At 43.5% G+C, this 26,073-nt stretch overlaps 1 long non-coding RNA gene across 5 annotated transcripts in view; it reads right to left on the reverse strand.

Annotated features, from left to right (window-relative positions):
- LOC112427588 (uncharacterized) overlaps window positions 1–26,073 on the reverse strand; it is a 125,627-nt gene that overhangs the window by 57,024 nt on the left and 42,530 nt on the right. For 2 of the 5 annotated variants that reach the window (XR_011610800.1, XR_011610804.1), the window contains exons 4-6: window positions 24,228–24,388; window positions 4,976–5,125; window positions 2,175–2,446 (exon numbers count right to left, since the gene is read on the reverse strand). This is a non-coding gene — a long non-coding RNA (uncharacterized lncRNA). Of the gene's footprint in view, window positions 1–2,174; window positions 2,447–4,975; window positions 5,126–24,227; window positions 24,389–25,287; window positions 25,963–26,073 lie in introns of those variants that run through there. The other 3 variants (XR_011610801.1, XR_011610803.1, XR_011610802.1) reach the window with 3 other exon arrangements.

Consider the following 26,073-nt stretch of genomic DNA (forward strand, 5'->3'; position numbering starts at 1 on the left):
GGGCACAGTGACTCATGCCTCTAATCCCAGCACTTCAGGAGGGTGAGCTGGGCGGATCACCTGAGGTTGGGAGTTTGAGAGGAGCCTGACCAACATGGAGAAACCCCATCTCTACTAAAAATACAAAATTAGCCCGGCATGGTGGTGAATGCCTGTAATCCCAGCTACTTGGGAGGCTGAGGCAGGAGAATCGCTTGAACCCGGGAGGCAGAGGTTGCAGTGAGCCGAGATCATGCCATTGCACTCCAGCCTGGGCAACAAGAGCGAAACTCCACTTTTTAAAAAAAATTGTATACTATTAGCTTCTAGGAGATACCTCTCCTGATTTTATTTCAATCACTTCAAACCCTAAGAATCCCCTCTCACAGTCTTCTTTACAAATTCCTCTTCCTCCATGTCCCCTTAAATATTGACTTCTTTCTTGCTTCTCTTCTCACCGGATATCTAAATTCTCCCTCAGTGATCTCATCTATTACCTGTGACTTCAGTTGTCTGCTTGTGACTCATAAATTGACATTTCTAAATCTCTCTCCCCAATGCTCCAGACCTATATAGTCAATTGCTTGATGTATATTTCTAGTTGGACATCTCACACTCTGTTTCAAACACAAATCATCTTCCTCCCAGAACCTAAACTGCATCGTGGTTCCATCTCAGTGCATGGCACTATTATCTACCTTTCTTCTCAAGCTAGAAACACAGAAACTATGCTGAACTCTTCTTTCTTCTTCTTAACCCCCACACATTTAATGAGGTCATCTAATTTTTTACTAGTTTATCTCCTAAATACCTCTTTTCTTTAAGCCTATGTCCTAGTTTCCCATACATTCCTGGTGTTCGCACTTGTATTTTCTCTCACCTGAACTGTCACAACAGCCGCTTATTTGACCTCTGGATAAGTGCCGGATGCATTGTGGTCTTTGTAAAACATCAATTAAATCATGTCACTCTCTTATTTAAAGAGCTCCAATAGTTCCCTTTTACTTATAGAATAAAAGTCAAAACTTTTAGCTTAGTGTGAACAAGGTCCTTCCCAGTCCACCTCTAAACTCTCTTTCACCTTGCTCCCGGCTCATCTCATGTGTATCGTTCCCCAAATACAGCATCTCCTCTGCCTTTGTCCGTGCTGTTCTTTATGCCTGGGAAGTCTTTCTGCATCTTCTCTGTTTGATAAATGCCTTCTCGTATTTCAATATGTATTTTATGTGTCCCCTTCTTCAGTGAGTTCCTCCTTGAACCCCTCCAGAAGTGCTTGCCCTCATTCCTCTCATGCTCTGGCAGTTCTTTCATCCAGCCACTACTGCTACAATGCAGTATATAGATAACTGTAGTTAGTTATACAGTGCAATATATAACTAACTGTAGTTATGCATTTACATCTATTCCTCCTGCTAGACTGTGTACTCTTTAAACAGTGGCCATCTTCTTCCTCTATGTACTTATCTCTCTAACAAGGGCTCAGTATCATAGCCATTCAATAAGTGTTTATATAATACTTGGTTTCCTAACCTGAGGTCCATGGATAGGCTTTGGAGGGCACCTTAAACTCCATAATATTGCGTGTGAATGTATGTGTTTTGAGGACATTTTCCCGGAAGATTCATTCTGGTCACCAGATTTTCAGGGGGACCCTAGATTAACAAACAGTTAAGTACCTCTATCTTAGGGGAAAACTGTAGCCAAGGAGTTGGTTTGGGGAACCTAAATTGTAGCCGGAGCCTAAACTTCACATTGGGCTTGATATGACCTTTTGCTGCTGCTGATGTCAGACAGGCCTGTGATGAGGAGAGACCGCTAGAGCGGGGGGCATACAGCAAATCTCCACTGCAGGCAGGAACATTCAACATTCTCAACTCTCAAAGCCCACGACCCTTCTCCCCCCACCTCCCACCCCAGCTTTCTCTTTCATGCTAATGAGAACACATCCTACATGAATGCATATTTGAAACTCAAACACACACACATACACTTCTGCAGGCACCCAAATACACACACAAACACACAGCCAGGCATGCACACATGCATTCATCCACACACATACAGACAAACATATGCAAACCGGCCACATACACATGGGCATTCTGGATAATACACAGCTTCACTCCTGCATGGTCTATCCAAACACACACACACACACACACACACACGCACACATCCATGCATGTGGAACTCACACGACCTCCCTCCTGCTGAGAGTGAGTGCTGCCCCTGGCATCAGGCCCGCGGAGACAGCCGAGTGGAGCCATCTGTCAGGCTGAGGTTCCTGAACGCCGCCCATCCTGCCTGAGCTCAGCCGGTCGGCATGCCGGGCATGCAGCCTTGCTATTCTCTCCGGCTGAATCATGCTGAGTGAGCTGGCCCAGCTACGGTTTATCAAATCGGAACAGAATTTTGGCAAAACAGATGACTTGTGAGCTTGGCATTTGTGGACTTGGGAGGTGGAGACCTGTGGGGTGGGGGAGGAAGGGGGAAGGGAAAAAGGGAGAAAAATTGCTTCTGGATACACTGAGATGTGCTGGAGAACTGAGTTCAAGAATGTGGCAGAGGAGCTTAGGTGCCAGATGTAAAGTCAAAAAAAACCCAATTCAAGTTCCAGCTCTACCACTTAATAGCCACGTGACTTTGAACATGCTAATTTACCTCTTTGAGCTTCAGTTTCTTTTGTTTGTTTGGTTTTGTATTTTGAGACGGAGTCTTGTGGGATACAAGGGTCTGTAATGCCCTCAATATCCCACTTATTGCACACCCTATGGAACAGACATTGTGCTAACTTCCTTTTTTTTTGAGACAAAGTCTTACTCTGTTGCCCAGGCTGGAGTGGAGTGGCATGATCTTGGCTCACTGCAACCTCTGCCTCCTGGGTTCGAGCAATTCTCCCGCTTCAGCCTCCCAAGTAGCTGGGATTACAGGCATGCACCACCATGTCCAGCTAATTTTTGTATTTCGGTAGAGACAGGGTTTCACCATGTTGCCTAGGCTCCTAACCTTAAGTGATCCTCCTAACCTCAAGTGATCCTCCTGCCTCAGCCTCCCAAAGTGGTGGGATTACAGGTGTGAGCCACCAGGCCCTGCCACATTGTGCTAACTTCTTAATATGCATTACCTCATTCAGATCTTATTAACCGTCCTTGTTCTAGAGATGGGGAAACTAAGGCTCAGAAAAGTCATGATTTGTCCAAGGTAACATGGTGTCATGAAACTGGTCATAAATGCCAGACCTGTCTGACTCTAGAGTCGGCTCTTAGCCATTATGCAAGTCAGATACCTGCTCTCTGCCTAGGTGGTAGTTCTCACAGCTTCCTCCAGAGGCCCCTTCAGGCTGGCCATGGGGCTGAGCCACAGCTGCTGTCCTGGTGCCTTCCAACCCCAGACTTCATTTTCACTCTTTGTGGTGGAAAGGGAGTTTGTTGGGAGGAGGGGCACAGTCCTGGACTGAAAGGCAGAACACTGGGGTACTCGAGCTGTTCTGTCTGGGCACCATGATCTCTCTCTCAGCAGGTGTTACTTGTACTGGGTAACACTCAATCGGTAACATGGGAAGAATTGTCCTATTCCTAGTCTCCACCAAAATTAGTATACTCTTTTTGAGATTATATATGAAAGACATCTGAATAAAGGGTTAGTATATTACTAGATTTTCTCTGTCACCCAGGCTGGAGTGCAGTGGCGCGATCTCGGCTCACTGCAAGCTCCGCCTCCCGGGTTCACGTCACTCTCCTGCCTCAGCCTCCCAAGTAGCTGGGACTACAGGGGCCTACCACCACACCTGGCTAATTTTTTTGTATTTTTAGTAGAGACGGGGTTTCACTGTGTTAGCCAGGATGGTCTCTATCTCCTGACCTTGTGATCCGCCCGCCTTGGCCTCCCAAATACTAGGATGACAGGCATGAGCCCCCACGCCCGGCCAGTACATTACTAGATTATGGGTCTAGCCCCTGACCAATGTTCCAGACTTAATTCCCAAAATTTCCCACCAAACTTGGAAAACCTCCAAAGTATCCCTGCCTCTCTGCCTCTGTTCATGCCTTTCCACATTATCTGAAAGGCTTTTTCATCTTCACCTACCATAATTCTACCTATCCAGAAGACCTAGTACATAGGCTTTCTCCTAAGAGGCATTCATGGACAGCTGTCCTTGAAGTGATCCATTTCTTCTATCTAATCTTTGACTGTAAGCTCTCAAGAAAGGCATCACTACTAGCCTTGCCATTATTATTAATGTATAGGGCATCTCCCCTGTGGAGGACATGTTGGTTTTTGCCTGCCCAGCATCATCTCCCACTTTTGGTAACAGCAACTTGATTTTCCTCTGGTGGACCACCTTCCCTCTTTTAGTCCATGTGATTTGGAGGGGTTAACCCCACCTCAAAAATCCAGAGGCAGGCATGTGACTTAGGCCTTTTCAATCAGAGTCACTGTGAATGGTTCTGTGAAGGGCAGATGAACCACTGGGAATTACTTTTGCTGGAAAGATTGGAACAAGCAGCTCTAATTGCTGTGATTGAATGCAAACATGGAGCTGTAAGTACTTTCACATGGAAAAAAATCCTGAGAATGCAGCTACACAAGAGCAAGTTATAGAAAGAGATGTAATTTTGAGAATAATATTGTTGGAAATCCTTGGATCTTAGATTCAGTGATTCCTGAAGCTGGAGGTAATCTTAAGCCTGGTTTCCTGACGCACTCACTGGTAAATGGAGTTGGAGAGCCTTAATTGACTTAGACTAATAGAGATCTAACAGGATCCACCTCTGGGATTAGAGATTGAGCCCAGCTTTCTCCTGATCACATGCCTGGGGCAAATTAATTCTGCCCCCTACCCACATTCTTTTTTTCACTTCTGAAGCTAGTTTGAGTTGGGTTTCTGTAATGTATAATTAAAGATATGAACCCATCCTCAATTTGTTTATAAACTTAAAGAGGACAAAAGCCTGATCTTTTTAACCATACAACTCCTCAGGGCCTAGCACAGTACCTGATAAGACAGAGGGCGCTCAAGGTGTGATGTTTGATGGATGGATGCTCACTTCATTCAATCCCACTTTTCCTGAGCACCTACGATGAGCTACGCTGAGCACAGGAACCACAAGGAATAACCGGTCGAAGTGCTTGCCCTCAAGGAGTTCTGAGTTTAGTAAAAGGAGAAGGTATGAAAACAAACATATTATAAAATAACCTGGGCTATAATAGAAATCTGAACACATTTCTGTGGGATCCCAGAAGGCTGGAGATTTGGGGAGTTGGGAATGTGGGGAAGCTTCTTAGAGGAGAAGATAGATCTGAGTCGAGTTCTTAAAGAACAAAAAGAAGTTCCTAGGCAGAGAAAAGCTGTCCCAGGGATGAGGTATTCCAGGCTGAGATAGCAATATTATATAATTATATTAATATAGTTAATAATATCTCTAGCTCCTCTTCTTCCTGGGGCTTCTTCACAATCTCCTTCCTCTTTTCCTCTGCCTCACATATGGATGGAATCACCACAGTGATTAAGAGCACAGGCTCTGAGCTCTGAAAGATTTTCGTTCTGCAACTTAACCACCCATATGACCTTGAGCAGAATCACTTGTGTCTTGCAAATAAGCACAGTAGTTGCATTTGCCTTGTAAGATTGTTTAGAACATTCTAAAAAATTACCAATATAACGTGTGAGCCTGGCACAAGCCAATTCTCAAGAAATGTTAGCTGCTATTATTTTTATTGTCTGTTAAGAACCTTTAAGGACCAGGGAACAGAAAACCTAACTCGAACTGGGGTAAACAGTAAGGAGATTCTTCACAGCACATAACAGGGAGTGTTGAAGTAGAGCAGGCCCCAGGCATGGAATAATCAGGGCTCTGACTCCATTTCTCTGTAGTGCTCCCAGCTCTGCCCTCTTCTTTGTATTGGCTCTGTCTACAGGCTAGCTTCCCTCATTGTCCAGAGATGGCTGTGTCACTGTGTCCTGAGCAACAGTGACAACATGCTTCCTTGTTCACATTCATCATAACAGAGAAAAAAAATCTCCTCCCCAAACAGAAATATAAACCCTTCCTTTCAATCTGCTTAGGATAGTTTAGGGTATGTGCCTGCTCCTGGACTGGTGACAGTGATTGGGGGATTCCCTGTGTTGATTGGCTTAAGCCTGGCTTCCTGACACACTCACTGGTAAGTGGAGTTGGATAGCCATAATTGACTTAGACTAATTGGGATCTAACAGGATCCCCCTCTGGGATTAGATATTGAGCCCAGCTTTCTCCTCATCACATGGCTGCATCTTGGCAAAGGGAGAAGGGATCTGTGAGAGAGAAGGAAGGAATAACTGGATGTTGGCTGGACAATCAACAGCATCTTTTGTGATGATTCCTATTGCATTTTTTTGCATGCTAGTTCACATGGGTCTTTTAAGGCCATGGCTCAAATGTTTCCTTCCCACTGAGGCTGGCAATGGAACCAGCTATAGAGAGTAACACATGGCTCCCACCTCTCTCCCTCATTCCTCTCCTCTGCACTTCCTGTCGCCCTCGCTCAGCATTAGTTTTATCTAAAGTTTTATCACCCGCCTGACATCATACTTTTAGCTTTACTTGTTTATTATGTCTCCTCCCTCTAGAATATAAATTCCATGAAGGTAGAGGTTTAGAGTTGTTCAGTTTTGCACTTCTAATGTCTAGAAGAGCCCTGACCCACAACATAACAATTTGTTGAGTGAATAAAGTCTTCTAACCAGAGCTAGGCTCCTTGGATCATCTCAGAGGTTGTCACCCAGCTATGGGGTCTGGGAATGGTCTCAGCTTTCACAGATTCATTTCTCCTCTTTCTGCTCTGTCTCTCTATCTATTTGCCCCTTGTCTATCTCTCAGTCTCTCTAATATCCATCTGCTGAGTAGGCTCATATTTGTCATTTTGCTTTCTTCCTACACAGCATTGATTACAAATCTTTTTCTTCTCCCTTCTCATGCTGACTACCTCTTATTCTCTACATGCAAAATATTAAATACTTTGTGTTCAAATAGAGCTAAAAGACCTGAGTGACCCTTATATCTTGCAAAGATTTAAGACAGGACATCTCATTTTTTTGAGAACTTCATTTATGTTTTTACATACGTGTTTGAGAAATCCATATGGAGTGTATTACTGTAGATGCTTCCGCGTCTACCATTCCATGGCTTCCTGGAATTGTATCCTCTTTTTTTTCGAAACAGGGTCTCACTCTGTCACCCAGGCTGAGTGCAGATGTGTGATCATGGCTCACTGCAGCCTCAACCTCCCAGGCTTAAGCGATCCTCCCACCTCAGCCTCCTGAGTAGCTGGGACTACAGGCCCACACCACCACACCCAGCTAATTTTTTATTTTTTGTAGAGATGGAGTCTTGCTGTGTTGCCAAGGCTAGTCAAAAACTCCTGGGCGTAAGTGACCCTTCCACCTTGGCCTCCCAAAGAGCTGAGATTACAGATGTGAGCCACTGTTCCTGGCCCTGGATTTGTATCCTCTTTGAAGTCCTCTTTGGTATGAATATTTTTAAATTTTAAGAGAAAAGCCTCTGCTTTCTCCCATACCACTCCCACCCTAAAATCTGTCTGCCTTTAGTAAGGGACATGTAATAAGGCATTGTTTTCTTAGGTGGTATTTTCTGGCTCTAGGACTGGACAAAGGAACAATGATAAAAATAACAATAGAAAACATGTATTTGTCTAGCACTTTACAATAAACTGTGACTATTGTTCTTTTCTCAATTATAAAATCAATATGAGCTTACAAAATATTACCTTTTTTTTGAGACGGAGTCTTGCTCTGTCTCCTAGGCCGGAGTGCAGTGGCACAATTTGGGCTCATTGCAACCTCTGCCTCATTGGTTCAAGCAATTCTCCCGCCTCAGCCTCCCAAGTAGCTGGGATTGTGGAAGTACACCACTATACCCGGCTAATTTTTGTATTTTTAGTAGAGATGAGGTTTCACCATGTTGGCCAGGCTTGACTCAGACTCCTGACCTTACATGATCCTTCTGCCTTGAGTTCCCAAAGTGCTGGGATTACAGGTGTGAGCCACTGCACCTAGTCTACAATTTTTTTAGTGGGATCGCATTACACCATGGTGTTATTTGACTTTCAGAGACTGAGAGAGGTTGTCGAAGAGATATGGCTAGGAGGTGGAAGAGCCAGAACTAGAACCTGGGCCCTGTCGTCCCAAAGCCTTTGCTGTTCTCAATGCCCCTATTCCAGGCATTAAACTTGGCCTTTGCCTCCCTCTCTGATGATGTGAACATGTAAGTGGGTGCTAGTTGTTAGGCTTACTTGATGACTCAGAACAGCTGCCTTCCCCTCTGAGGTGGGGGGTAACCCCAGGTAGGTGCTGCCCACCCAGGAGTTTGTGGCTTCCTGCCTTCTTCAGTTCAAGGGTTTATCAGATAAGGCGGAGCCTTAAAATGCTCATATTTCCCAGAACACATAGTTTGATTTAACAAGCACAGGCTACAAAGACTGACCAGAGGACAGGGAGTCTGTGGTCATGGGTAAACAGCAGTGGAGACTGGAAGAGTCCAGGGCTAACAGCCTCTTCCTCCAGTCCAGCATCAGTACCCCCAGGGCCTCAGTATCTATAACTAGTGAGCCTATGTCCCCAGAGGGGGATCCCTCCTCCACCAGAAAGTGAACTTTAGAAAGCCAGATGGTCTCAGCTCTCACAGGCTTCCAGGAAACCTCAACAATTCTAAGAAGACCCCATTTCCTGCTTCACACCCAGAGCCTGAGTCTTTGGTGGGGAAAGGGAGGGAGGCCCGTGCCACTCCCTGCTCCCTCCAACTTCAATCCTTGCCCTAGGCAACCCCTCTGTGTGCACAACTTCTCATAGAGGCAGCATGTCTCTGAGGTGTTGAGAGGTCGCCTCCCAGCTTATCCAGACTCTAGGATCCCCCTCTTCTCTGGGATACCTTTCACACCCATGTCTCCTAACCCAGATCCATCTGTTACTCCCGAGCTAAAGACAGGCCCAGAGGTGAGCCAAAGCAACTGACAGCCCTAAAGGCATTTCAATGGGGTTATGACATTTAATAAATCAATGTTTCCCTGTGTGGAAGTCACATAGCATTGGTAGGACAGAAAATAATTTAAAGTTTCCACATGAATATCAGTATTAAAGAATATTTAATTACTCCCTTTTTCATTCCTTTTCAATACTTTTTATTATATCAAAAAGTGTATCTCCATTAGGTGCTAGTAGTTCTTTAACATCCCTCTGATACCGGTAAGACTTACCATGAAAAAAAGAAGAGAGGGCATAAGTAAATAATATTAAAAATAAGAACAGGATTATAGCAAGCATTTTCTATATATTTTTTAAAAGATAACCTTTAAAAAGCAACAACATTGTTTCTGTGTAGAAACAAATTTCATAAAAGATGTATGCCTAGTCTTTATCAAGAAAATTATATAATTTTAATGAAAACTATAAAGTAAAACCTAAACAAATAAGATCTAGCATGGATGGGAAGAAAACTCAGTATGATAAAGATGTCAGTTCTTCCAAATTATTCTAGAAATTTAATGCAATCCCAATCAATGTTCTGAGTGTGTGTGTGTGTGTGTGTGAAATTTTTCTAGCTGATTCTAAAACTTATTTGGAAGAGCAAAGACAGCTGCTATTTTATATTTTATGTAGGGTGGCCAGGGAAGGCCCTTCTGAGGAATGATGTGTGAGGAGTGAAGCATTCTAGGTAGGTAGAGCCAAGGCTTTGAGGCAGCAGCTTGCTTGGAATGTTCCAAGAATACGAGATCAGTGTGGCTGACTGAATGAATGGCAGAAATGAGGTCAGAGAAGTAGCCAGGGGCCAGCTGATGTTGGGCCTTGCGGACTGCGGTAAGAGCTCCGAAATTTACTCTGCAGTGGGAGGCTGTTTGATTTTTTGAGCAAGGAGTGATCCAATTTAATTTGAACATTAAAAATGTTGAAAGGGCTGAAAATATTAAGTAAGCCTGTGTGTGGGTGGTATGGAAATGCAGTAAAAACTGTGAAGGGGGCACATGAATGACTGAAATTTTGAAAATTCTGCATGAAGTAATTCCTTAAGTCACAGATTTGGTCTTTCTAATTTAGCTGAGCCCAAACAGAATGGGAAAGGAATCTGAGTTCTTGGAGCCAATGCTGACAAATGTGTGGGAGGGACAGGCCGGGCCCAAATCTTCCTGCTGCTTTGGCTCATGGTGGATGTACCAGGGAATCCCCTCCATGGCTGGACCTCCAATTACAGCCTCCCAGAGAGTGAGTCCAAAAAGCAACTACTCTGAAAAATATCACTGACCTCAAAACTAGTGAGATTTAAAGAAGGTTAGAGCTGAATGGGACTCCAGAGAGAGGAAAATAAGAAATGATAATAACATGGGCATGTCCCTAAAGACAATCATTATCTTCTCTCAAAAACTGTTCCTTCTCTGGCATTCCCTAGTCCAGTAAATGGCACATTATTCACTCAGTCAACCAACAAAGTTTTATTAAGCCTACACTACATGTCAGTATTGGATTCTCTCTAACAAGCAAAATCGACATAGGCTCTGCCCTCATGGAGCTACCAGTCTGATATGGGGAGAGAGACAGTAAACAAGTTATTATAAAACACTTAGCAATGTGAAAGAAACAAATAGGGTGGTGTGGTAGAGCAAGGATCAGCAAACTAAACAGAGGTCAAATATGGCTTACTGTCCTTTTTTTTGTAAATAAACTTTTATTGGAACACAGACATACTCATTTGTTTATATATTGTCTATGCTTGCTTTCATGCTACAGTGGCAGGTTTGAGTAGCTTGTAACAGAGATTTATAGCCTTCAAAGCCTAAAATAGTTACTATCTGGCCATTTACAGGACAAGTTTATCTACCACTATTATAGAAGATAATGGGATCATTGGTGAATGACAAACAAAACAAACAAAAACAAAACAAAAGAAGATAATGGGGGAGCCTATCTCCCAGTAATGTCCAATAGAACTTTCTGAAATGATGGCAATGTCCTGTATCTGTGCTGTCCCTTATGGTAACCACCAACCACATGTAACTATTGGATTTGTCGCACTTGGATTTAGCTTCCCACTTCCACTTGTCCAGTCAGTTGTGGCCAAAGGGTGATAGGGTCACATGGTAAAAACAGGGCTTCCTTTGGCTGCCTTTTGCAGAGATAAAGAGCAGTTTACCCTTAGGAAGGGCTGTGGGTGTAACAGTGGAGTTAGTTGATGTGTTAACTACCATCCTATAATGTCTGCATTAGCTAGGTGCCCAAATCTGTGATGCTATGATTCTCCCTGAGGCTTCGGCTCTTGGAGGACCTGGATCTGTGACCTAAATTAACTCCCTCTATAGCCAGAAGTTCCCAGATGGTTATGATTGCTTGGTTGGGGCAAGCACATTCTTTTCCCTCCATGCCCCCGGCCAGACTTCCTCTATTCCTTCCCCCATTTAGAGACACTTCAGCAAGGGAGGGAAGGACAAAGGACATGTGGGTGTCAGAGCCATAAAAAATAGTGCAGTCCCTTGGGAGGAAGTCTGCTGCAGAGGCTGCTGGAGAATTTCTGATTTTCTGCTTTGGGTCTTACTAACTCAGGGATGATGTGGTCGGGGACTAAGGGGATCATTTTGGAATTTTGCCCCGACAGCATTGGCTTGGGCTCTGACATTTGGGCCACCTCTGACTCAGAGTTGAGTTAAATAATTAAATCTGCTGCCTCCCAAATTTGGCAGGGATCGGGGTGGGCTGTGGCTGCACAGGTCCTGTGAATCTCCTAGGCAGGCAGAATGGGTTTTACTCAGCCATGTGGCAGGGGAGGGAGGCCTGGAAATTGTCCATTTCCAGTACACCTTCCCTGACTGCTCCGAATGCCTAAAAATAAGCCAGTGGACCCTTACCTTACCTGGAGGCTTTGTTTCCAATTAAAAGCAACTCCCTATACTGCCCAAGACTGTCCTTGGAGTTGGCATCAATCCTATGGGCTCTAGAGAGGACTGAATTTCACATCCTTTCCTCCATATTGGGTATGGAAAGGGAGATAGCAGGGAACTGTGAGAGCCCTAGGGTAATGTGTGCATGTGAGTGTGTGTGTGTGAGAGAGCATGTGTGTGTGAGCATATGTGTGTGAGCGTGTGTGTGTGTGTGTGTGTTGGGGATAGATGCAGGAGGTGGAATTGAAAGAAGAAACATGTTCAGAATTGGGGCTGGGTGGCACTAAATGCAGATGTTGGCAGGGCTATATCTCTAATAAAAGACCTGAGTCTTATCCTGACTGTGCCACTCATTCTCTGTATCCTTGATTGAGCAAGTCTCTTAATCTCCCTGGGCTTCAGTTTCCTCATTTGTAAAGTGAAGTGACTGGGTGAGGAAGTCTCCAAGGGTCCTTCTAGTTCTGCATCACTGGACCGGAAACACATCCCTTCTGGAGAAGGGCTGGTGAGGGGAGGCAGGTTCCAGTGAGAGCTCTCCTTTCAGGCTTTCATATAGTAAGAGCACCACAGCAGCAGAGCCCAGGAGGAAAGGTGTGGGAGGTCTCACAGCTAAGCCCAGACTGCCCTGAATCTGGCCCCTGCAAGTCTCACCTCCAGTTCAATTAGAAAACTGTGTCCCTTCTTCAAGACATGTTACTTCTGTTTACCAGAAAATTGTCTTAATAACTATAGATCTACAATGCCTGAAATGTGAAGGGCATTCTTCAGAGCTGTGCAAAGCACAGTGGCCTGACATGCTATCACATGCTCTGCCATGGGCAGGGTGCAGGCTTAGGAGGTACTGGGTGCCATAAAGACAGTGCCATAGAGCAATGGTTTGCAAACTGCTGGGCCCCACCCCAGAGTTTCTGATTCAGTAGGTCAAGGGTGGACTCTGAAAATATGCATCTCTAATAAGTTCCCAGGTAAATCTGATGCTGCTTGACTGGGAACCACACATTGAGAACCACCACTGTAGAGTGTGAGAGGTCATCTAGTGCCCTTCCTCCACTCTGCATCCTTTCTTATGGATCAGTAAATTGAGGGAAAGTGAGTTGTCAGCATCCCAGGACTGTGATCAGATTTCTCATCCAGTCCTCTTTCGTTTATTTATTTATTTATTTATTTATTTATTTATTTATTTATTTGAGACTAGGCCTTTCTCTGTTGCCCAGGCTGGTGTGCAGTGGTATGATCCTAGCTTACTGCAGCCTCAAACTCCCAGGCTCCAGCAGTCCTCCTGTCTCAGCCTCCCAATTAGTTTGGATTGCAGGTTCAACTCACTGCACTTTGCCAGTCCTCTTTCTACTCCATCATCTTGCTATTTCTTGAATAGTGATATTAATGGAAAATCCAGCATCTTCCTCAGCCTTCCTGAAGATCTTTGAGGAAAGGGGAGGCTAAGTCAGGGCTCTCTGGAGGCAGGAGAAGGACCATTCTAGCCTCTGGCAAGCTGTGAGAAGTTATTTCTCAAACTCAGGCCGTACTAGCACAGGTGAAGCCTGAACTCATTATGGGACTCTGGCGGGGCACGTGGCAGCAGTTCTCGCCTCACCCCAGAAAGGGGAGGCTAATTCAGAAGGAAATGTGCCAGGCTATGGTTTCCTGCTCCAGCTCTGCCCCACCTTGCTGACCTTGAGGAATTGTTTGGTCTCAAGGTGCCAAACCTTTGTTCCATACCCAAATTCCAAATCTAGTTTGACTGATCCTGCTTGTGCTTGAATGCCTCCAGTGAGCAGAAACTCATGCCTTCCCGGGCATCATCCTAACTTCAGCTAAATATCCAATCTCAGTGGAGAATGTCTCTTTCTGGAGAAATATGTGCATAGATGCCTAAGATTTTCCTAAGGCCCAGCACTTTGTCTTCCTGAGATCAGAAGGGCTTCCTTATGCTGTCAGCTAAGTAGGTGATCTATAGATATTTGTTAAAGGAATGAAATGAGGTGAGGTTGGGTGGGCAGAGTGAAGCTATCAAGAAGATCGTTTTATCAGCAGCTACTTAGAGGTGCAGATCATGCAGCGTTCACATGGCTGTTACCGCCTTGCGTGATCTGGACACTGCCTGCCTCTCCTATCCCATCTCACATGACCTTCCCTCACACTCACTCCTTTTGTGACAACATATTTATTTGTGTGACTGTTTGAATAATGTCTGTCTCCTCCCCCAGACTGGATGAAGGCAGGGACAGTGTTGGTTTTGCTCACCAATGTATCCCTAGCACTTAGCAATGTACCTATCACATAATATATGCTCAACACATACTGTTTTTGAGATAGGGTCTCGCTCTGTTACCCAGGCTGGAGTGCAGTTGCATGATCTTGGCTCACTGCAGCCTCAACCTTTGGGCTCAAGCAATCCTCCCACCTCAGCCTCCTGAGGAGCTAGGGATACAGGTGGATGCCACCACCAGCTAATTTTTGTATTTTTTGTAGAGACAGGGTTTTGCCGTGTTGCTCAGACTGGTCTCGAACTCTTGGGCTCAAGTGATCTGCCCGCCTCAGCCTCCCAAAGTGCTGGGATTACAGGCGTGAGCCACTGTGCCTGGCTTCAACACATATTGTGAAAGGAAGGAATGACTTGCCTGTTCTGTGGCAGAGCAGTGCTTAGCTCCCTTAAATTCCTGTTTAAATAGACAGAAAATATATGCATATGTAAATTATTTTGCTTAAACACTGAGGGCAGTGCTCTAAGAGATAGCCTATTTCCAAAAAAATATTGAATGGATGTTAGGGTAAAGGCTAAGTTGCTTTTAGCAGCTTTAAAAAGGTTCCAGAATACAATGACTTCAGAAAATACAAGTTTATTTCTCTCTAACAAAAGCACCCCAAGGTAAGCAGGCCAGAACAGCAAAGCCTCTCTGATCCACACAGTCATTAAGGGTTCCAAGTTCCTTCCATCTTACTGTTTTGTCATCCCCAATGCCATTGTCTTCATCTGTGTATTAGGGTTCTCTAGAGGGACAGACTAATAGGAGATATATATATATATATATTTATTAAGTATTAATTATACAATCACAAGGTCTCACAATAGGCTGTCTGCAAGCTTGAGGAAAAAGGAGAGCCAGTCTGAGTCTCGAAACTGAAGAACTTGGAGTCTGATGTTCGAGGGCAGGAAGCATCCAGCACGGGAGGAAGATGCAGGCTGGGAAGCTGGGCCAGTCTCACCTTTTCACATTTTCTGCCTGCTTTATATTTGCTGGCAGCTGATTAAATGGTGCCCTCCAGATTAAGGGTGGGTCTGCCTTCCCCAGTCCACTGACTCAAATGTTAACTTCCTTTGGCAACACCCTCACAGACACACCCAGGATCAATACTTTGCATCCTTCAATCAAGTTGACACTCAGTATTAACCATCACAATCTGCATGGTCAAAGATGGGCCATAGACCCAAACACGTTTCAGCTTGTAAGAAGGGGAGAGAGTAGAAGTCCAGGGTGAGTGATTTAAACAAAAACAAAAACAAAAACAAGTGAGGCAAAGTTGCATCCTTCACTTCCACTCATAGTCCATTGGTCATAGGTTAATTCCAAGGTCACTCTACTTGCAAACTGACCAGGAAATGAATGGTCCTTTGCCCAGCTTAACCTCTATTACTATGAAAGAAGAAGTGAATGTATTTAGGGAGACAACTGGGAGTGTCTGTCATGAGAAGTCTTATAAGAAGTAACCATCACTCAGGAGATCTAAACGTAACCCGAATTATTATGCCCAAACCACTAAGTTCCACCAATTAATTGCCAGAAAAAAAGTTGTCTTCATGGATTCTCCCGGCTCTTTCTGAAACTGTTTCAGGGTGCCATTCCGTATGTATTCAAATACAGGTCCCTCCTCAGTATAGCAAGATATACCCAAATTACAGATGCTCATATCAGCAAGTCTACCTGTAAGAATTTCTCCAATAGATATATTTACCCACATGGGAAATTAAATACACATTGTTCATAAAAGGAAAATATTTAAAAATATATAATGTCCCAGTCCAGGTGCAGTGGCTTACACATGTAATCCCAGCACTTTGGGAGGCCAAGGCGGGTGGCTCGCTTGGGCAACATGGCAAAACTCCAAAACTCCATCTCTACAAACCTGTACAGCATGTTACTGTACTGATTACTGTAGTAAATTGTAACACAATGGTATTTGTTCATCTAAACATAGAAAATACACAGTAAAAATGTGGTATAAAATATGTAAAATGGTATGCCTTATGAAATGGCACTTATGAACGGAACTTGCCGGACTGGAAATTGCTCTGGGTGAGTGAACTTGCTCGGTGAGTGAAATTGCTCAGTGAGTGAAATTGCTCAGTGAGTGAGTAGTGAGGGAATATGAAGGCCTAGGACATTACTGTACACTACTGTAGACTTTATAAATACTGTACGCTTAGGCTGCACTAAATTTATAAATGCAGCCCAGCATGGTGGTATGTGCCTGTAGTCCCAGCTACTTGGGAGGCCAAGGAGGGAGAATCACTTGAGGCCAGGAGTTTGAGACCAGCCTGGACAACACAGTGAGACCCCATCTCTACCAAAAATTTAAAATTAGCCAGGTGTGGTGGTGTGTGCCTGTAGTCCTAGCTACTTGGGAGGCCAAGGTAGAAGGATCACTTGAGTCCAGGAGTTTGAGGCAGCAGTGAGCTATGATTGTGCCACTGCACTCCAGTCTGAGTGACAGGGCGAGACCCTTCTAAAATAAATAAATAAATAAATAAAATTTTAAAATGAAGAGTTTTTAAATCGAAAAAAATTTTTCTTTCTTTATATCTTTATTTTGTAAGCTTTTTGCTTTTTTCTTAATTTTTATTTTGAGATCGGAGGTACATGTTAGGGTTTGTTACATAGGTGAACTTGTGTCATGGGAGTTTGTTTTACTTTTTATTTTTTAGATTTTTTCAAAAAATAAAACTAAGGCACAAACACACACATTAGCCTAGGCCTACACAGGGTCAGCATCATCAATATCACCTCCACATCTTGTCCCACTGGAAGGTCTTCAGGGTCAATAACGTGAATGGGGCTGTCATCTTATGATACCAATGCCTTCTTCTGAAATATCTCCTGAAGGATCTGCCTGAGGCTAATTTACAGTTTACCCTTTTTTTTTTTTTTTTTGAGATGCAGTCTCACTCTGTCGCCCAGGCTGGAATGCAGTGGTACGATCTCGGCTCACTGCAAATTCTGCCTCCCACGTTCAAGCAATTCTCCTGCCTCAGCCTCCCAAGTAGCTGGGATTACAGGTGCCTGACACCACACCCAGCTAATTTTTGTATTTTTAGTAGAGACGGGGTTTCACCATGTTAGCCAGGATGGTCTCGAGCCACTGTACCTGACATTTTTTTTTTTTTAATAAGTAGGCGTACACACTAAAATAACAATTAAAAAGTATAGTATAGTCAGCTGGGCACAGTGGCTTACACCTGTAATCCTAGCACTTTGGGAGGCCGAGGCAGGCAGATCACTTGAGGTCAGGAGTTCGAGACCACCCTGTCAACATGGTGAAACCCTGTCTCTATCGAAAACACAAAAATTAGCCAGGCATGGTAGCACACGCGTGTAATCCCAGCTACTCGGGAGGCTGAGGCAGGAGAACCACTTGAATCCAGGAGGCAGAGGTTGCAGTGAGCCAAGATCATGGCACTGCACCCCAGCCTGGGCGACAGAGTGAGATGCCTCATAAAAAAAAAAAAAAAAAAAAAAAGTATAGTATAGTCAACACATAAACCAGTCCCCTAGTCATTTATTATCATTATCAAATATTATATACTGTACATAATTGTATGTGCTATACTTTTTATACAACTGGCAGCACAGTAGGTTGTTTACATCAGCATCACCGCAAACATGTGAGTGGTGCCTTGCGCTATGACGTTAAGATGGCTACAAAATCACTAGACAGAAATTTTTCAGCTCTCTTAAAATATGGGACCTCCATCCTATATGTAGTCCTTCATTGGCTGAAATGTTATGTAGCACATGAATAAATCTAAATATATTTTGATGAATATATCTTTAAAATAAACATATTTATATAAATATATCTTTAAAATAAACATATATAAATATAAATATATATACTTGTTTGTATATTCATAAGTTTCCCGGGAAGAATTCAAAGGAAACTAGTAACGGGGTGAGAAGGGGAAGGGACTGGGTGACTGGATGTCTGGGGTATATGCTTTTTGTACTTTTTCATTTAGGACCATGTGAATATGTTACCTATTTAAAAAGAAGAGGGCAGGGCAAGGTGGCTCACACCTGTAATCTCAGTACTTTGGGAGGCCAAGGCGGGTGAATAGCCTGAGGTCAGGAGTTTGAGACCAGCCTGATCAGCATGGTGAAGCCCCAATGCCATCTCTATTAAAAATACAAAATTAGCCAGGCGTGGTGGCGGGTGCCTGGAATCCCCGCTACTTGGGAGGCTGGGGCAGGAAAATCGCTTTTCCTTGGGAGGTGGAGGTTGCAGTAAGCTGAGATCACGCTGTTGCACTCCAGCCTGGGCAACAAGAGAGAAACGCTGTATCAAAAAAAAAAAAAAAATTTAAATTAAATAAAAAGAAGGGCCAGGTGTGGTGGCTCAGCCCGGTAATATTCCAGAGCTTTGGGAGGCCGAGGCAGGAGGATCACTTGACGCGTGGAGTTTGAGATGAGCCTGGGCAACATAGCAAGACCCCATCTCTAAAAAAAAAAAAAAATTAGCCGATGTAGTGGCATGTGCCTGTAGTCCCAGCTACTTGGGAGGCGGAGGCAGGGGGACCACTTGAGCCCAGGAGTTCATGGTTACAGTGAGCTACGATTGTGCCACTGCACTCAGTCTATTTGACAGAGTAAGACCCAGTCTCTAAAAAAAAAAAAAAAAAAAGATGGCCTGGGTGCAGTGGCTCACGCCTGTAATACCAGCACGTTGGGAGGTCAAGGTGGGCGGATGACCTGAGGTCAGGAGTTTGAGACCAGCCTGGCTGGCCAACATGGCAAAACTCTGTCTCTACTAAAAATACAAAAGTTAGCTGGGCATGGTGGCAGATGCCTGTAATCCCAGCTACTCTGGAGGTTGAGGCAGGAGAATCGCTCCAACCTGGGAGGTGGAAGTTGCAGTGAGCTGAGACCAAGCCACTGCACTCCAGCCTGGGTGACAGAGCAAGAGACTATCAAAAAAAAAAAAAAAAAAAAGAAGAAGGAGGATGAGGATGAGGAGGAGGAGGAGGAGGAGAAGGAAAGGAAATGATGGGAGAGAAGAAAGAGAACAAGGAAGAAGAGGAAGGGAGAGAAGGGAAGGAAGGAAAAAAATAAAGGAAGAAGGGAGGGAGAATCCTTCCTATACTTTCTCTCTGGCCTCCTCACCATATATCGACACTGCTGCCTCTGTCACAGGGACCCCTGAGGTCTCTGCTCCACAGACCCAGCTATCCTCTGCTAACAACTACTGCTGACACCGTTTGGGGTTCAAGTAGGCAGAACTTGGTTTCTATGGCCGATGTGTGAGACAAGACCTTCCTTTCAATTTCACATATCCCAGCAGAGACCAGCCCATAATATTTCAAGGGAAGCGACTGATGATTCAAGAAAAAGGAAAGGCAAATTAACAAAAGATGAGAATTTCCAATGACTGCAAAAACTCAGATCCTTCCTCGGGACCCCCACTATCCATCTTCCTGCTGTGTTCCAGGCCTGGCCTCATGACAGCAGGAGACAATATTTATGACCACCAGGAATTCTCCAGGAATATTCTGACCTTAGAGTCCAGGCCAAACTGGCCCTAGGCATCAGAGAAAGGAGGAAGTTTCGTCTCACCCCATTCTATAGGTTTGCTCCCCAGACCTCATTTCCAGCCACAGGATTGAACTCTAGCCAGGATGATTAACGATGGTACTAACCATTCCCTTGAGAATGTATTTCCTAAAAGACCACCAGAGTATATTTTGGCCTTACAGTCCTCAAAAGGCAATTCCAATAATCTGATATAAATACCTTTCAATGTCTGGTCAGTCAGCTTTTAGATATCAAATTAAACTCAAATTAAGATATGTAATCTGGGAAGTCAGTTTCTGGCCCATGGAGGAACTGTGCCAAACTAAGTCTAGTTTCTTGTATTGTTGGTCTCTCCCCATTAACAGCTCAAAATCCTGGGTTCCAGTCTTTCCCAACATCAACTTATTACATGAAGAAAAAACAACAACCAGATATTAGACACAATATTAGAGAAAGGAGAAACGTAATGGTACCAAGAGCCTGGGATGAGATCATGACAGCTATTGAGCACTGTAGATAGCTCTAAGTTCACTGTTGCAGGAAAGAATGATTATGGATTGTGTAATTGTCCTCGTTTGGTGAGAGGGTATTTGTCTATAGATACAAATGTGTAATTGAAAGAGACATTCATCACACATTCTTATATAAAGGATATTGAACAAGAGCATAAACAGCGTCTTCTGTGGTAATGTAGCAAAAACCTCAAGGTAAAACACAGCTGTGCCTGGGGTTAGCTAATTCCAGAACTCGATGGGGAGCTGATTAACAAGAAAGAAAGAGGGGAAATGTTTTGGGGAGGTGTCCACATTGGAATGGAGGGTAGTGAGGACAGCCAGTGGCTTTCATAGAGATTGTCGTCCAGCCTGGGCTAGCAGATTTGAATAGCCATGTGCTGTGCAGAGAGTTAGTGGACACTCTGTGTTGCCTCCAGCTTCCATTTTAACAGAATCTTGATTTTGTTCAGCTATCCATTTCTCTCTCATGCAGCCATGAGTATCAAGGGAAGAAGACTCCAGGCCCAGTTCCAAGAGCTAGGCCTGACTGACTGGTCTAAAGGCAATCTTATCCCCTTGCCCAGATTAGCCTAGAAATATGCATATGACTCGATTCTGACCAATGCGTGTTGAGAACTGTGTAAGAGGATTCCAAGAAAAGTTTCTTTGTTTCAAAAAAAGAGCCAGGAGAGATGTTCTCTCTTCTTCCTCCAGAGTTTATGCCTTGATTTTGTATGATGATTGGAACTCTTACAGCCATCTTGCAGCTTGAGGGTGAAGTCAACACCAAAGATGGCATGTAGGGAGATGGAAAGAACCCGTATTTTTCGTTTTATTTTATTTTATTTTAAGTGCTGGGATACATGCCCAGAACGTGCAGGTTTGTTAGATAGGTATACATGTGCCATGGTGGTTTGCTGCACCTATCAACCTGTCATCTAGGTTTTAAGCCCCGCATGCATTAGGTATTTGTCTTAATGCTCTCCCTACTCTTGTCCCCCATTCCCTGACAGGCCCCAGTGTGTGACGTTCCCCTCCCTGTGTCCATGTGTTCTCATTGGAACCCATATTCTTTTTTTATTTTTCTTTTCTTTTTTTTTTTGATATGGAGTTTTACTCTTGTTGCCCAGGCTGGATTTCTATGGCACGATCTTGGCTCATTGCAACCTCTGCCTCTCGGGTTCAAGTGATTCTCCTGCCTCAGTCTCCTGAGTAGCTGGGATTACCAGCCACCATGCCTGTCTAATTTTGTATTTTTAGTAGAGATGGGGTTTCTCCATGTTGATCAGGCTGGTCTCAAACTCCCGACCTCAGGTGATTTGCCCGCCTTGACCTCCCAAAGAACTGGGATTATGGGTGTGAGCCACCATGCCCAAGCTGAACCCATATTCTTGATGACTTTGTTGAGCTGCTGAATCAACCAACCTGGGAACCTACCCTACCTCTAAATTTCTTATGTACAATAACGTATTTTCTAATTTTAAAGCAAATTTCAGTTGGAGGTTCTGTCACTTGTATCTGAAAACATACACTGCATGATTTTTAGTTATTTATTTATTTTTAAAGACAGGGTCTCACTCTGTCGTCCAGGCTGGAGTGCAGTGGCACAATCTTGGCTCACTGCAACCTCCACCTTCTAGACTCAAGTGATCCTCCTACCTCAGCCTCCCAAGTAGCTGGGACTACAGGCACATGCCGCCATGCCTGGCTAATTTTTTGTATTTTTGGTAGAGACAGGGTTTCACCAAATTGCCCAGGCTGGTCTCAAACTCCTGAGTTCAGATGATGCACCCGCCTAGGCCTCCCAGAGTGCTGAGATTATAGGTGTGAGCCACCGTGCCCGGCCAGAAGGAATTTTAAATAACACATATCTACTCGCATGGAACTTATCTTGTAGTGGAGGAGGGCTAGACATTAAACAATTGATTTCACAATGAATTATTTAATCATAATAGTATAAAGTGCTAAAAGAATACAGTGCATAAGATAGGATCTGATCTTGTCTGAGAGTGGCATGTTCCCTTCTCAGTCTCTTTCTAATTGGACTTTTAAATTCCAACTGTGCTTCTTATAAGAAGGTAGTTTACACTTTAAGTCTTAGTTTTGCTTCTTGACAAGGGCTTCTGGCATCGATTTGGTGACCACAGACAGGCTTTAACTATAAGACAAGAGCCAGGTGAAGTGGCCCACATTTGTAATCCCAGCTCTTTGAGAGGCCAAGGTGGGACAATCACTTGAGGCCAGGAGTTCAACACCAGTCTGGCCAAGATAGTGAGACCCCATCTGAAAAAGAGAGAGAGAGAGAAAAAACAACTCTAAGACCAATAGGTGCTAGAAAGAGGGAAAGAGAGAAAGAGAAAAATATGTATAAGACCAATAGATACTGAAGCTGACAAGCTTCTGTGAAAATTGTGGAGCATGAATTGCATTCCCTCTTGGATGGGAGGAGTCCAACCTGTGATTTGCCTAGGATGAGCAAATCTCACTTCATTAACCAGCAATGCCAAAGAAATCCTGAGAAATGAGACAACTAGAAGAGCTGGGGACAGGGTTTGGGAATCACTCACAGTAGTGTAATCACATATTGGATACATTAAAAGCAAGTGTTATATTAGTTATCAATTGGTTGACTTCTGATGACAAGATAGCAAAGTCCTTTCCCTGTACTTTACTCAGACATCAGCCCATTGCCAACAAAGAGACTAGTAAACAAAAACACAAACTCCATCCTTGGCGACAGAGGGAGAAATCTGAAATAGAGAAAGCAGGTGGAGAAATTGTCTTAAGAAATTGGAGGAAGGCAAAGCTGCTACCTCATTCATATCTTCTCAGCCTGCCTGTGACTTCAGCCACAGCTGAAACTCACTTGTGCTGATAGCATTGTGCCTCAACAGCCCAAATTTTTTCTCTTTGCCCTGGAGCTTCTTCGATATTATGAAAGCTGCTTGGCTCATGTGCAAGAGAAAAGGCATTTGGGGAGTAGGACTCCCCAAATTAATGCCAGTGGGGGGCAGTCCTCAACCAAAGGGGGACCCACAGAGAGAAAGGATGCATACTTCAATGTCCAGTGCCTTGGGCAGACAGTTTGGAGAGGCACAATGTACCTTTCCCAGCCCCTAACTGCCTCAAAGATGACCTTAATAATGTACTCTTCTATTGGCTTTTCCTTCTTCCTTTGATCAGCTTTTCTCTGCTTCTTCACACTTGCTTCCTGGGATCATCTCTCAAATAAACTACCTCCACCCAAGTTCTTATCTCAGACTTGACTTTCAAGAAAACCAAACGAGGTCAGAGGGTACTTGCAAAGGAGACACTGACAAGAAGCAAGTCAGTGTCCCTGCAGTACCCTAGAAAGATTCAGAAATTAGAGGCACCAGATGCCTTGGAAAGCAAGAGTGAGGTGTCCAGGGGAAAAGCCAACCCTCTGCCTTAGCAAGGTACAAAGAAGCCCTGTGGGCAACAAGTCCTGCCCACACACGATTGCAATCAGCCTTCCAGTGCCGTACTCTTCTCTTCCTCTAGATCATTAATTTTTCAAAACAGTCTCAAATCCATGGAAAAGTTGCAAGATTAGTACAAAGAATTTTCTTCACCTTGTTTGAGAGTAAGTCACTGACATGATAACCCATCACCACTGAGTACGTCAGTGTATATTTCCTAAACACAAGGACATTTGCCTATACAGCCACAATACAGCCATCAAAATCAGGAAATTGATATTAACACATTACAACCATCCAATCTTCAGGCCCCATGAAAATTTTACCAGTTATCCCAAGGAGGTCTTTTTCAGCAAAGGAGCCGGTTCAGCATTACATGTTGCATTTGGTTGTCATGCCTCTTTATTCTCCTTTTGAATTAGACACAGTACTTCAGTCTTTTCTTGACATTCATAACCTTAACGTATTTGAAGATTATTTTGTAGAGTGTCCCTCAATTTAGGTATTTTGTAGAGTGTCCCTCAATTTAGGTATGGCTGATGTTTTCTCAATGATTACATTCAGGTTACACATCACAGGAATAATATTATGCTCTTATTGCATCTTACCAGTGGGTCTATTGTTTCCGTTTGTCCCATTACTGATGATGTTCACTTTGATCACTTGACGAAGGTGGTGTCTTCCAGCTTTCTTCACTGAAAACATATTCTCTTTCCCTTTGTAATAAGCATTTTGTGGGCAGAATTTGTTGTTTTTGTTTTTGCTCTCCCTAATTAGAAGAAATGTGGGTAGATGTTTTGAAACTATGCAGATATACTGTTCTTTATCAAACTTTAACTTATCTATTTATATCAGTATGTGCTCATGGTCCTATTTTATTCAGTGGTGTATGTCTGGATTCTCCAGAGAAGCAGAACCAATAAGACATATATATCATATATATACACACATATATGTAAAAAAATATTATAATGTATATAACATTAAAATGTATAACATATGAAAATAGTAAACCTATATATGTAAAATAATCATAATATACATGATTTGTTTTTATTTTATTTTTTGAGACAGGGTCTCACTCTGTTGCCCAGGCTGGAGTACAGTGGCGCTGTCTCCACTCACTGCAACCTCCACTTCCTGGGCTCAAGTGATCCTCCCACCTCAGCCTTCTGAATATCTGGGACCACAGGTGCTCACCACCATGCCTGGCTATTTTTTTTTTTTTTTGAGATGGAGTCTCACTATGTCGCCCAGGCTAGAGTGCAGTGGCACAGTCTTGGCTGACTGCAACCTCCACCTCCCGGTTCAAGCGATTCTCGTGCCTCAGCCTCCTGAGTAGCTGGGATTACAGGTGCCTTCCACCACGCCTGGCTAAATTTTGAATTTTTGACATGTCTCCATCAACTTTTTGGCATTTCTTTACATTCTGGCACAGAAAGATGTCAAACCAGACTCATCTTGCACTGTCTGTGATTCAGCCCTGGAAGCCATTTCTCTAAGGAGCCCTGGTTCCTTTTAGTGAAGGATGTTTTTATTGTTTATTTATATATATATATATATATTTATTTATTTATTTATTGACCCAGGCTAGAGTGCAGTGGTGTGATCTTGGCTCACTGCAGCCTCTGCCTGCCTCCCAGGCTCAAGTGATTCTCCCACCTCAGCCTTTCATGTAGCTGGGACTACAGGCACGAGCCACCGAGCCCAGCTAGATTTACACACTATATATATATGTGTGTATATATGTATTGTGTATATATACACATATTGTGTGTGTGTGTTTGTGTGTGTGTGTATGTGTGTGTGTGTGTGTGTATATATATATATATATATATATATATTTTAGAGACAGGGTTTCACCATGTTACCCAGGCTGGTCTTGAACTCCTGGGCTCAAGTGATCCATGCACCTCAGACTCCCAAAATGCTGGGATTACAGCGCCCGACTGAAGGATGGTTTTTAAAAATCAAGAACTGAGTGCTAGGTATGTTCATTGTGTTTGGGATATCACTGTTTCTGGACTCTAAGAATGGGCAAAGCTAGGAAATACATCTATGTATATCCATGTGGAGTGTGTGTGTTATGTGTATATACTCTCACATATAGACATTTATATGTATATTTCTTTTTATTTAGTACACTTGGAAGAGGGCCAAGCAGGCGACTTGAGAGATTCAAGTGCATATATGTATATTTCTTTCTAAATCTATCTATATATATTGAAGAAAATGTTTCCACCAATATTCAGTTTGTAATCCAACTCCAGAAGGTTCATCCTAGTTATCTTCCTTTCCATATTTTTCTCTCCATTCTCTGATAGCAAGAAATCTTATGGATGCCTAGGATATTTTTTATTGAAAAAAGGAAGTTACAAAATTGCATATACATTATGAACTCATCCTTTTCTTAAAGTTAATACATGCATTGAAAAAAAAAGTCTGGAGGAATAT

Source organism: Macaca nemestrina, chromosome 12, assembly GCF_043159975.1.
Source record: "Macaca nemestrina isolate mMacNem1 chromosome 12, mMacNem.hap1, whole genome shotgun sequence".
NCBI lineage: Eukaryota > Metazoa > Chordata > Mammalia > Primates > Cercopithecidae > Macaca > Macaca nemestrina.